The sequence below is a fragment of the Desmodus rotundus genome, chromosome 1, assembly GCF_022682495.2.
Source record: "Desmodus rotundus isolate HL8 chromosome 1, HLdesRot8A.1, whole genome shotgun sequence".
Taxonomy (NCBI): Eukaryota; Metazoa; Chordata; class Mammalia; order Chiroptera; family Phyllostomidae; genus Desmodus; species Desmodus rotundus.
Genome location: NC_071387.1, coordinates 189,345,242 through 189,354,887, shown reverse-complemented (window position 1 = coordinate 189,354,887; position 9,646 = coordinate 189,345,242). Strand labels below are relative to the sequence as shown.

The 9,646-nt window shown below is 40.4% G+C and overlaps 1 long non-coding RNA gene across 2 annotated transcripts; it reads right to left on the bottom strand.

The window, feature by feature from the left end:
• Window positions 1–1,218: 1,218 nt before the first annotated feature.
• On the bottom strand, window positions 1,219–5,257 carry LOC123478500 (uncharacterized). 2 transcript variants are annotated; one of them, XR_006653708.2, is made up of 4 exons: window positions 5,006–5,257; window positions 4,361–4,574; window positions 3,396–3,520; window positions 1,219–2,978 (listed from the first exon to the last, which is right to left on the bottom strand). It is a non-coding gene; the product is annotated as an uncharacterized lncRNA (long non-coding RNA). The 2 variants fall into 2 exon arrangements; XR_006653709.2 differs by lacking the exon at window positions 4,361–4,574.
• Window positions 5,258–9,646: the final 4,389 nt, after the last annotated feature.

Below are 9,646 nucleotides of genomic sequence, written 5' to 3'. Positions count from 1 at the left end.
CAACCTCCACCCAAGACCTACTGACTCAGACACCCAGGGGTCGGGGCCCAGCCACCTGTGTTTTAGCCAGTTCTCCGGGAGACACTGATGCTCGATAGGGTTAGAAAACCAAGGACCTACTAGCCCATCCCTCCAAACACAGAACTGCATGCCCCTTCCCCCCAAATCAGTATCAGGTGGTAGATGAAGCAAGTCTTAGTCCAATGTCTGATAAGTGTGGAAATATTTACTAGCAGGCAGGCACTGAACAGTCAAGAGACCTATTCTCATAGCTCGGGAGAGTCCCCACCCCACCCTCAGGCACTCTGACAAGAAGCTTGCACGAAAGTTTCACTCCCAGGCCAATAAGAGGATATTTTGCAAATAGATCCATCCAGGTCCTGAGGAGATGTCAGCATCCTCCTCAAAGCAAGATGATTCAGGATGAAGGTGGCTCTTGATCTTGACCTCTCCACTGTTGGTGGCAGCCCACTGGGCTTGCCAGGGCCCACACCTTGTTCACTGAAGACACTGGGACCCAGCCAATGTTTCATTTACCTTTAAAATCACTCATTGCACCAGTGAAAAATTATTACCTGCATTTCAGTTGCTAATGAATAAATCTCTTAGCATAGATTTCCATAGACTTGAAGCAGTGAGTAAAAAAAGAATCAGCTCCTTGTTATGACCCTTCAAATGTTAACTAGTCACTCTAGAATGTGGACACTGACTAAGACACTCCAACTGCCTCTGGGGTGTAGACTAAAGTGAATCTTAACACATGTGCATTACAATATTAGTACACTAGGAGATGTTATTATGACAGCAAGTCTTAGATCCCACAGGATCTAGTGAGAGAAGAACAAAGGAGTCTGAGTTTATCAGGGTATCAAATTCAAGAACTCCTCCAAAAAACATTCCTAACAGCCAATATGGCCAAGCTGGATAGATACATGTGTAAAGTACAAAGGACAACCTGTCAAGCTACTTTACTTCTTGACAATTACCGTTGGGATATTTCTATGCTCACCAAGCAAGCTGGCCTCAGGTGACCAATGCCCAAGCAGAAGTGTGTCATAAGTATAAAGGTCATTCCGGTTATCCTACTAGATAGATACCGTATTTTGCTGTGTATAATGTGCACCCACGTTTTTGGCCCAAACTTTCAGGAAAAAAAATCTTTCATTTTAATTTTTTAATTTAATTTTTTATTTATTTTTATTTGGATACTTGTTTTTTGTATTATAAAGGAATTTTAGTGTTTATTTTTGAACATATTATGGTACAAGAAATTTCATGTAACAAATAATTACAAAACACAAGAACAGGTACAAGGTACAAGAAATTTTATGTACCAGTAACAATTTATGACATTTACATGTCATAGAAGGCCAAGAACTTTTGGTCACTGTCAATATCAGAAGTATCATCTTTTTCAATGTCCACATTACCAGTATCTTCTGAAGAGTTACTCTCCTCATCCTGGTAAATTTCATCATCCTCAGTTCCATCCATAGCATTGCTGAAGCCACATTTTTTCAGTGATTTCACAACCACTTCCTTCTTTACATCGTTTCACGATCTTAGAGTCCAATCACAGACCTGGGAGATGGATGCTTCTTTGATCCTGCTAGTAAGGGTTAAACCATTACCAGCTGACTGCATCAACAACATCCAGTCTTTCTTCATTAGGGCCTTAAAGGGCTTGTTTACTGACACACCAAGAGGTTGCAGTTTGCTGGTTAGCTCACCAGGTATCACAGCAAGTTGGGTTTTCAAGTCCACTGTGATTGCTTTTGCACTTTGTGTAACATGGGCTTTGAAGTGATTAAAACGAGCAATGCTGGATTTTTTTAAGTAATCCTCCAGGGCTCAGGGGTGTCCAACCTGCAGCCCAGGGGCCACATGCAGCCCAGGATGGCTATGAATGTGGCCCAACACAAAATCATAAATTTACTTAAAACACTACGAGATATTTTTTGTGATTACATGTTGCAATGTATTTAATGTGTGGCCCAAAGACAACTCTTCTTCTTCCAGTGTGGCCCAGAGACGCCGAAAAGTTGGACACCCCTACTCCAGGCCTTCATGACCAGACGTTGTTAAACCAGATTCTCATGCCTTCTTCATCCATCCGTCCTTTTTAATGCACATGGACAATAACTCCACTTGGAATCTTTTCTTTCAGAAACATTTTTCTTTTACAGATGGTCGTAGATGGTAGCTTTGTCCCATCTGCACAATGGGCTAGAACAACAGTGAGATGTCTTCTTGTGACCACTGGTTTCACAGCTGTGGTCTTTGCTCCTCTAACGTCCACACTTCTGTTGGATGGCACATGCAAGGTGAGTGGAACCTCATCCATACTGGCGATTTGGGACAGCTCAAAGTTGTAAGTCTTCCAAAGATTGATAACATAAGAGTGAAATTCCAAAACTTGATTCTCATAAGCTGCTGGAAGTTTGGGGGCAAGTTTTGTTCAAGTCCTCATGCTCAAACCTTCTCTCTTCGTGAAGTTAAAGCACCATTAGGTGTCCCTGAGAAATCATCGATTTTTTTTTCTTATGCAATCTTTTACCTTCTTCTTGTATCATCTTGGTCAAAACAGAGATCCCAGGTTGATGCTGCTCCAGAATCCGGGTCTTCACTTCCTGTTCCACCTCCAGCCACTTTGAAGGTTTCCCTTACGTTGCCTCCTGTCTTGGCACCTGAAGAAGCTTTTCTTCCTGTTGCCCCCACAATCCGATGACCCTCTCTGTGGGAGAAGGTCCAGAGTGCCTCTCAGCAGCTCTGTTGCCATGCTCTTGAGCATATTTAATAACTTTTAGCTTAAAGCTTGCAGTGTACAAAAACCTATTCAACATTTTCCAAGGGATTTTCCAATAATTTCTCCCGCCTCAAGTGTATGAAGAGAGATGTCATGCTGTTCCCCCAATGGTAATAAAGTCGGCACCAGCTGTCTTATCCAGTGGATGACAAAGGGCATCATCCTTCTTACTCTGTGGATAATAATACATAGTCATTCGTTACATTCATTGAATCCTTGGCTAAAACTGCTTTCATTGCAAGTTTGTCAAAAGTTCAACAAAACCGATTATTGTATTCCAGGGTATTACTTTGCATACAGATATCATTATTGCCTTCTACAGTTGTACTTTTAATGCATAAGCATAAATAAAAGAATTAAAAACATTTCTATAGATACAGAATTAGTACTACCCATATATAATGTGCATCCTTATTTTTCCCTCAAAAATTTGGGCAAAAAAAGTGTACATTACACATGGCAAAATACAGGAATTTAAAATTATAACTTGCAAATTGCCATTAGTTAGTGTGGTAGGCTCAGTGATGCTCCTCCCTCCCCTTGCCAAAAATATGTCCTAATCCCAGAACCTGGGAATATGTTCACTTACTTGGCAAAAGAGATTTTGCAGATGTGGATAAATTAAGGATCTTGAGGTGAAGAGATTATCCTGGATTTTCTGGGTAGATTCAGCATAATCACAGTGGTCGTTACAAGATCAGAGAAGAAGATGGGCTAATGGAAACAGAGGTCAGACAGTCAGAGAGGACTGAAGATGCTGATGTTGTTGATAGAGGGAGGGGCCATGAGCCAAGGAGTGCCAGTGGCCACTGAAAGCTGGCAAAGGCAAGGAATTGGATTCTCCCCGAGAGCTTCCAGAAGGAGCCAGAGCAGTAGACACCTCGACTTTAGCCCAGTGAGACCTATTTTGGACTTTTGACTTCCAAACCATAAGAAAATAAATATGTACGTTTTTAAGTCACTAAATCTGTGGTAATTTGTTGCAGCAACAACAAAATTAGTACTTAGTATGATCTATTTTACAGTACGATAACCTCTGGATGAACTAAACTTTAGATTGCTGAAAAAAAATTAGATCTCTGAGCCTGTGAAGAACCATTGGAAGGTTCATTCTCTCCCATAATCATCCTCACAGCTTGAAAAACAAATAACAAATAAGGACTGATTCAAGATTTATATTCTTTACTTTGAGCATTCAAGATATAACAGAAGAACACACAACACTTCTATGGAGTTTACCTAGCTAATATTTTCAATTACCCATAAGAAAGAAAGCACCCAGAACTTTAAAAACTAACCAAAGCACGTGTAACAAATTTCATTTACTAAATTTACTCTATTTGACCCCTAGGAGAGTATCTCTGTGAATAATCACTCTTTTTAAGATTTAACAACCTTAGTGATCTATTTGTTTAGCCCAAGATCTGAGGCTACAAATTGGAAAGGCAGTATGGAGAGTGGATTGCTAGAAGAGGCCTAATTTTAGCAGAAAGAAGTGAGAGATCACAATGTGCCAGCATGAATGAGACAGAAAATCTCTTCTTAAAAACAGACCCCAGAATTTAGGAAGAAAACAAGGCAGCAGCCTGGGGCCATTCAGTGAAGGATCAGCTAGACCTAGATGAGTCAGCAGAGGCTCAGGGCACATGAATGCATCAAATCACAACGCGCTGTCCGGGGTTTCTTCTGATGAGCCTGAGTGATCAGTATGGCATTCCACTGTGGTTTTTATAAAATGCTTAATAAGGTAGAGAAGTACATTCCATAGCTGTAAAGATAAATATATGTTTTAACGCTTAACAGGGTAAGATCGCTTAAGACTTCACTTTAATCAGATGCCTCTCACTCCCCAACTATGCCAAATAAACAAAGTGTGAAAGTATTATTAAATTAATTCCATGCTAATCAGTAATACTGAGAAATCAGAACTCTTTTTACTCCCTTTTTCCCCCCCACTCTCTCTCAACAGTTACAAAGATAGAGGAAACCTTAACACCAAAGGCAAGAACCTCCTCAATTCATCCTGTCCTTTGTGGTATTGCCAGCAGCCCCACAGGAGATGACTGGAAAAAGTGGCAGCACGAGCAAGATTTTACTCATCCCAGAATTTGGAGAATCTACCTGGCAAGCTCTATAAAAGAGTTCTGATCCTGCCCAAGGAAGAGAGAAGAGTATTTAAAAAAAAAGCATTTAACTCACCCTTTCTCATTTCCTTAGGCACTCAAAGCCTAGAGCCCAAGATGAGGTCCTCAAGATTGTATTCAGATGTTAGATGTTAGCTAAAGCCCAATTCTAAAAAGTCACTTTAAAAACTTCAGCCCTACACACAACTTCCTTTACCAAGTGAAAGATAAGCCAATTTATGTGATCCCACAAGTTTGCAGATGACCTAACCCCTTTAAAAGAATATGAAATCATATTTGGGGCACATACAGATCTCCACCACCCCAAGCCCTGAGTTTCCTCAGGCAAGAATTAGGTCCATGAACTGATTTGGCAATCATCTCTTTGCATATCACAGAAAACCAGTGTGTAAGTACTTAGTGTTCCCCACAACCCCCGCCCCTGAGCCTCTATTGGAATGAGGAAACTAGGTAACTAAAGGGCACAGCAATAATACAGAATGTTTCTCATCCCCAGGCTCCAGGCATTTCTCATTTGACTATCTGCAGCAAAACCAGATGCCAGAAAAAAATGCTAAATGTTTCCAAGCTTCAAACTCAGAGGAGAATATGAGTGAAAATCAGATATCAACTTTGTGTGCAGATGGGGATCTCATTACATCCTTTCAACTCAGGTTTACTGACACTTCACTGTTCTGTCATTCCCCAAGATGATGCTGTGAAGTTTCTTCCACCTCAGTTTATTTGAGTTAGCATCCAGTACTTCGGGGTGCTTCTATGCAACTTCAAAGGCTATGGTCACTGAGAATACGTCAGTGAATAAGCTCCACATGCCCTTGCCCTCAGAGAGCAGAGAAATTGAACAAGAAAAGGGGAAATTACAAGAAAATGTGAAGTAGGCTCTAAGAAGAGTAACGTGGGGTCCTGTGGGAGTTTATAGGAGGAACTGCTGAGAAGGGTAAGTGGGAGAGCGCAGCTGAAGGTGGGAGCTGGGAAAGGAGAACTTAGAGGAAGGTGAAACTGCAGAGAGCTGGTCCTGAGAGTGTGAGCTGGGCATTGGCACAAATGAAAGGGGCCAGTTCCCCTCATTGGAGCATTTCAAGTTGATCCAATGAGTAATGGGGGTCTTTGAAGGGCTTTGTTTCCAGCCTTATCAGCAGGGCTGCATTCAGAAAGCTACCTGTCTGCAGCATAATGGATTCTGGAAAGCCTGAGAAAAGAAGACTTATTAGCAGGCTGTGGAATCTCTCCTAGAAGATCCTCATTGTATCAGAGTGATAGGGAGGCACCCCGGGGTGTATGCCGACTTCTCCTGAAAGAGGCTCCGTGGTGAAGGGTCTGGTATATGTCTATCAGGGCTGTCAATCCTACATTCCTGCAGGTTAAATCTAGTGGTGAATGAACTTCCTCAGCCTGAACAGTGATTATTTTTGATAAACTTAGATGTCTTTTTAAAATAGGACTTACCCTCTCCACCACTCTATTTTCCTGAAGGCGACCCAATTTCTACGTTTATGTTACCAGCATGGCAACTGTGGATATCTGAGTTTGTGAACCTATGAGATAAAGGATGAAACTGTTTTTACATTTAACCTATGAAATCATCACCACCCTTTTGGGCATTTGGGCCATCCTTATATGCATGACCTATTGTGTGCCGGGCAGATATTTTGCCTTCAAAAAGTATAAAATAGTATTCCTAACCCCAAGGGGGGGTTACCATTTTTGGAGAATTGTAGAAAAAGATAATCAGCAAAAACTTGAATAGACATTTTGCCAATAAAGTTATACATTGGGAAAAAGCTCAACAACTTAGTCAGTGGGGAAAAGCAAATGAAAAGCACAATGAAACCCACTCCACACCCGCTAGAACAGTTCTGCACAGACAGGCGCTAACAAGTGGGAGTAGGGCAAAGGGGAAACGCTGGAACTCTCACACACTGCTGTGGGGTGGAGCAGGTGTAACCACTTTGCAAAACCGTTTGGCTGCTGCTTTAAAAGTTACACGTGAAGTTACCACATGACCCCAAAATCCCCTCTTCGGAAATGATCCCAGAGAGATAAAAACCTATGTTCCCGGGCATGTTCACCGCAGTTTATTCACAATAGACGAAAGAGTGGAACCAATCCGTATGATCGTTCACTGGAAAACAGACAATCAGTGAAACATCTGTACAGTGAAATACTGTTCTGCAAGATGAGTGGCTTATTAATCCTAACGACATGGATGCCCTTAAAAACACATACGAAGTGAAAGGAGCCAGTCACAGAAAGCCACATATTATATGATTCCATTTCTATGCCAAGTCTAGAAAGGGCAAATCTGCAGAGTAGGAAGAACACTAGTTAGTTGCTTGGGGCTAGGGAATAGGAACAGGGAGTGACTGCAAATAGACATGCAGCACCTTTGGGGGATAATGGATCTAAAATTGGATTGTGCTGATGGCCACACAACTCTACAAATTCACTAAAAATTATTTAATTATATACCTAAAATGAGAGAATTTTTTGGAACCTAAATTATACCTCAGTAAAGCTGTTTGAAACAAGGTAATCAAATATCGTAAAACATGGTAAATATAAAATCAATGGTTTAAAAAATGGTCTTCAAACTTTTAATGTCAAAGTATCATGTACCACTCATTAAAAATACAAATGTTCATCTTTAATATAATGCACTTATTTCTTTACAAATAATACCATAAACTAATGTATGAGTATATTATATAGAGCATTAAATATATCCCAAAGGTCCAACAAAAAGAAGAGATTTAAAACACACAAATAGATAATATTTTAATACAAAATTATTGATTTGATCACAAGGTTTTGAAGGATAAATGAATCTACGGGTTAGAATTAGTGAACAAAATGAACTCCAGAGTAATAAACATGTGAATGTGGGAAGCTGCCGAAATTGACAGAGGATTCTGTGATGGGCCAGACCACCCATGCATAATAAACCCTCAGAATATTCATCAATTTGAAAATCATGTCCAAAGAGATGCTGTGCTTGCCTGATGAACAATGGAGCATCCATCCAAATAAGCCCAGCTGTTCGGATAAATACTCAGGAACACAGGACTGCAGACATTGTCAGTAACGATTGTCTAAGAGGAGAGTTCAGAGGAAGCGGATGGAGAACGAGAACCTGGAGGAAGAATGCACAAGGAGAGGAAGGTTTCTATACAATGTGAACTTTTGCTTCCAGGTGAGATGGATTTAGTCACATCACTCTGTCTAATCACCTATTATGATTGAATGGTTAATTATGAGAAAGAGTGTGCTAGGTTTATGGGGAGTTGTAGCAGCTATGAAATTTTTAAATAAGTTTTCTACATCTTTTGCTGTTTATCCTTAACTTTTTTCCCTGAGGTTTCACATTGCAAAAATAATGATTTCTGTTGGCTTTAATATTTACAATGTGATACTTGCTGCAAGTTACAAATAATAAATAAATGTAGCCAAGACAACGGGATGTTATTAGTGGGTTGTGAGAGACAGATAAGTTGGATGAGGAATTCAGGGCCCGATCCCAAAGAGCATTAATACAAATTTACAGAGTTTGGGCTTTTTCTGCGTAGTCATCATGGAGGCCACTAAATGTTTTTGAGCACAGAACAGTCTGAACTGCGTGGCTTTGGGAGAAATTAACCAAATGCCACACACAGGATGGACAGCTGTGTGGAGACATGAGAGGCGGTATCCTAAGTGATTAGAAGTAGAACAATACACAGTCCAGCACAGGCTGAAGTTGAGGGGCAAGACTAAGATGGTGGCAATGAAAACAGAAGGAAGAGAACAGCAGAGAGAATTTCTAGATGATTGATGGTGATGTAGAAGTTTACAAGTCTTGGTGCCAAAAACTCTTTAACACCAGGCCAGAGGGCAAGTTCAGCTGAAGCGCACAAAGATAATCTACAAGCTCATGTTCCACTGGGCTTCTCTGGGCTAGATGTGTGGCCCAGGCACTTTGGAGCAGGCCCAATACCAGAAGCTGCTCTATCTTTTTTAGTCTAATAAATATCTGCCTCTCCTGTCCTGCTTCATCGCTCCTCAATAGCTGTCTTAAAGACACAGAGGAAAGTATGGGAAGACATGTCATCAATTTTTTAACGTGGTAAATAAAATCATCTTTTTTTGGAAAGGGGGGACTTCTCCTCCAGCCTCAAATATGAGGGATTTTATAAGGAGGACTCAAGTAAGAATTAAAAGTTTCATAGACTCTTTACCCCTCAATTTGAACGTGAGTGTATTGTGGTTTACCGTTGTCTACAGCCACTTTAGGAGAAACAAGGTTATGTTAATTTTCAGATCCTCTTGTCTGCCTGTCTGTATGTGCATGGAAGCTATAGGCAAGTAATCAAAATAGGCACAATAATCCCTAAATCTTTACAAAAACAATTTAAAAGCCAATCATCTATCCAGGTAATCGTATTTTCACTATGGAGTCACTGTGGAGGGAATTTACTTGGAAGCCTGTCCTAATATTTCACTTTTTGGCATACATAAAAACTCAAAGATTTAGATCTTATTAGTTAACTAAACTGAAAAAAGTATATAAAGAAAGAAAATGTTTTCTATATTACCTGGCCATACAATTCAAATTTTTAAGATAAAATTAGCTACCAGATTCATTCTTCCACCTCCGAACATCATTGTATTTTCAGGTTGATTGATGGTGAGGTCACTCAGTCACATTGGAGACCTTGGCTTC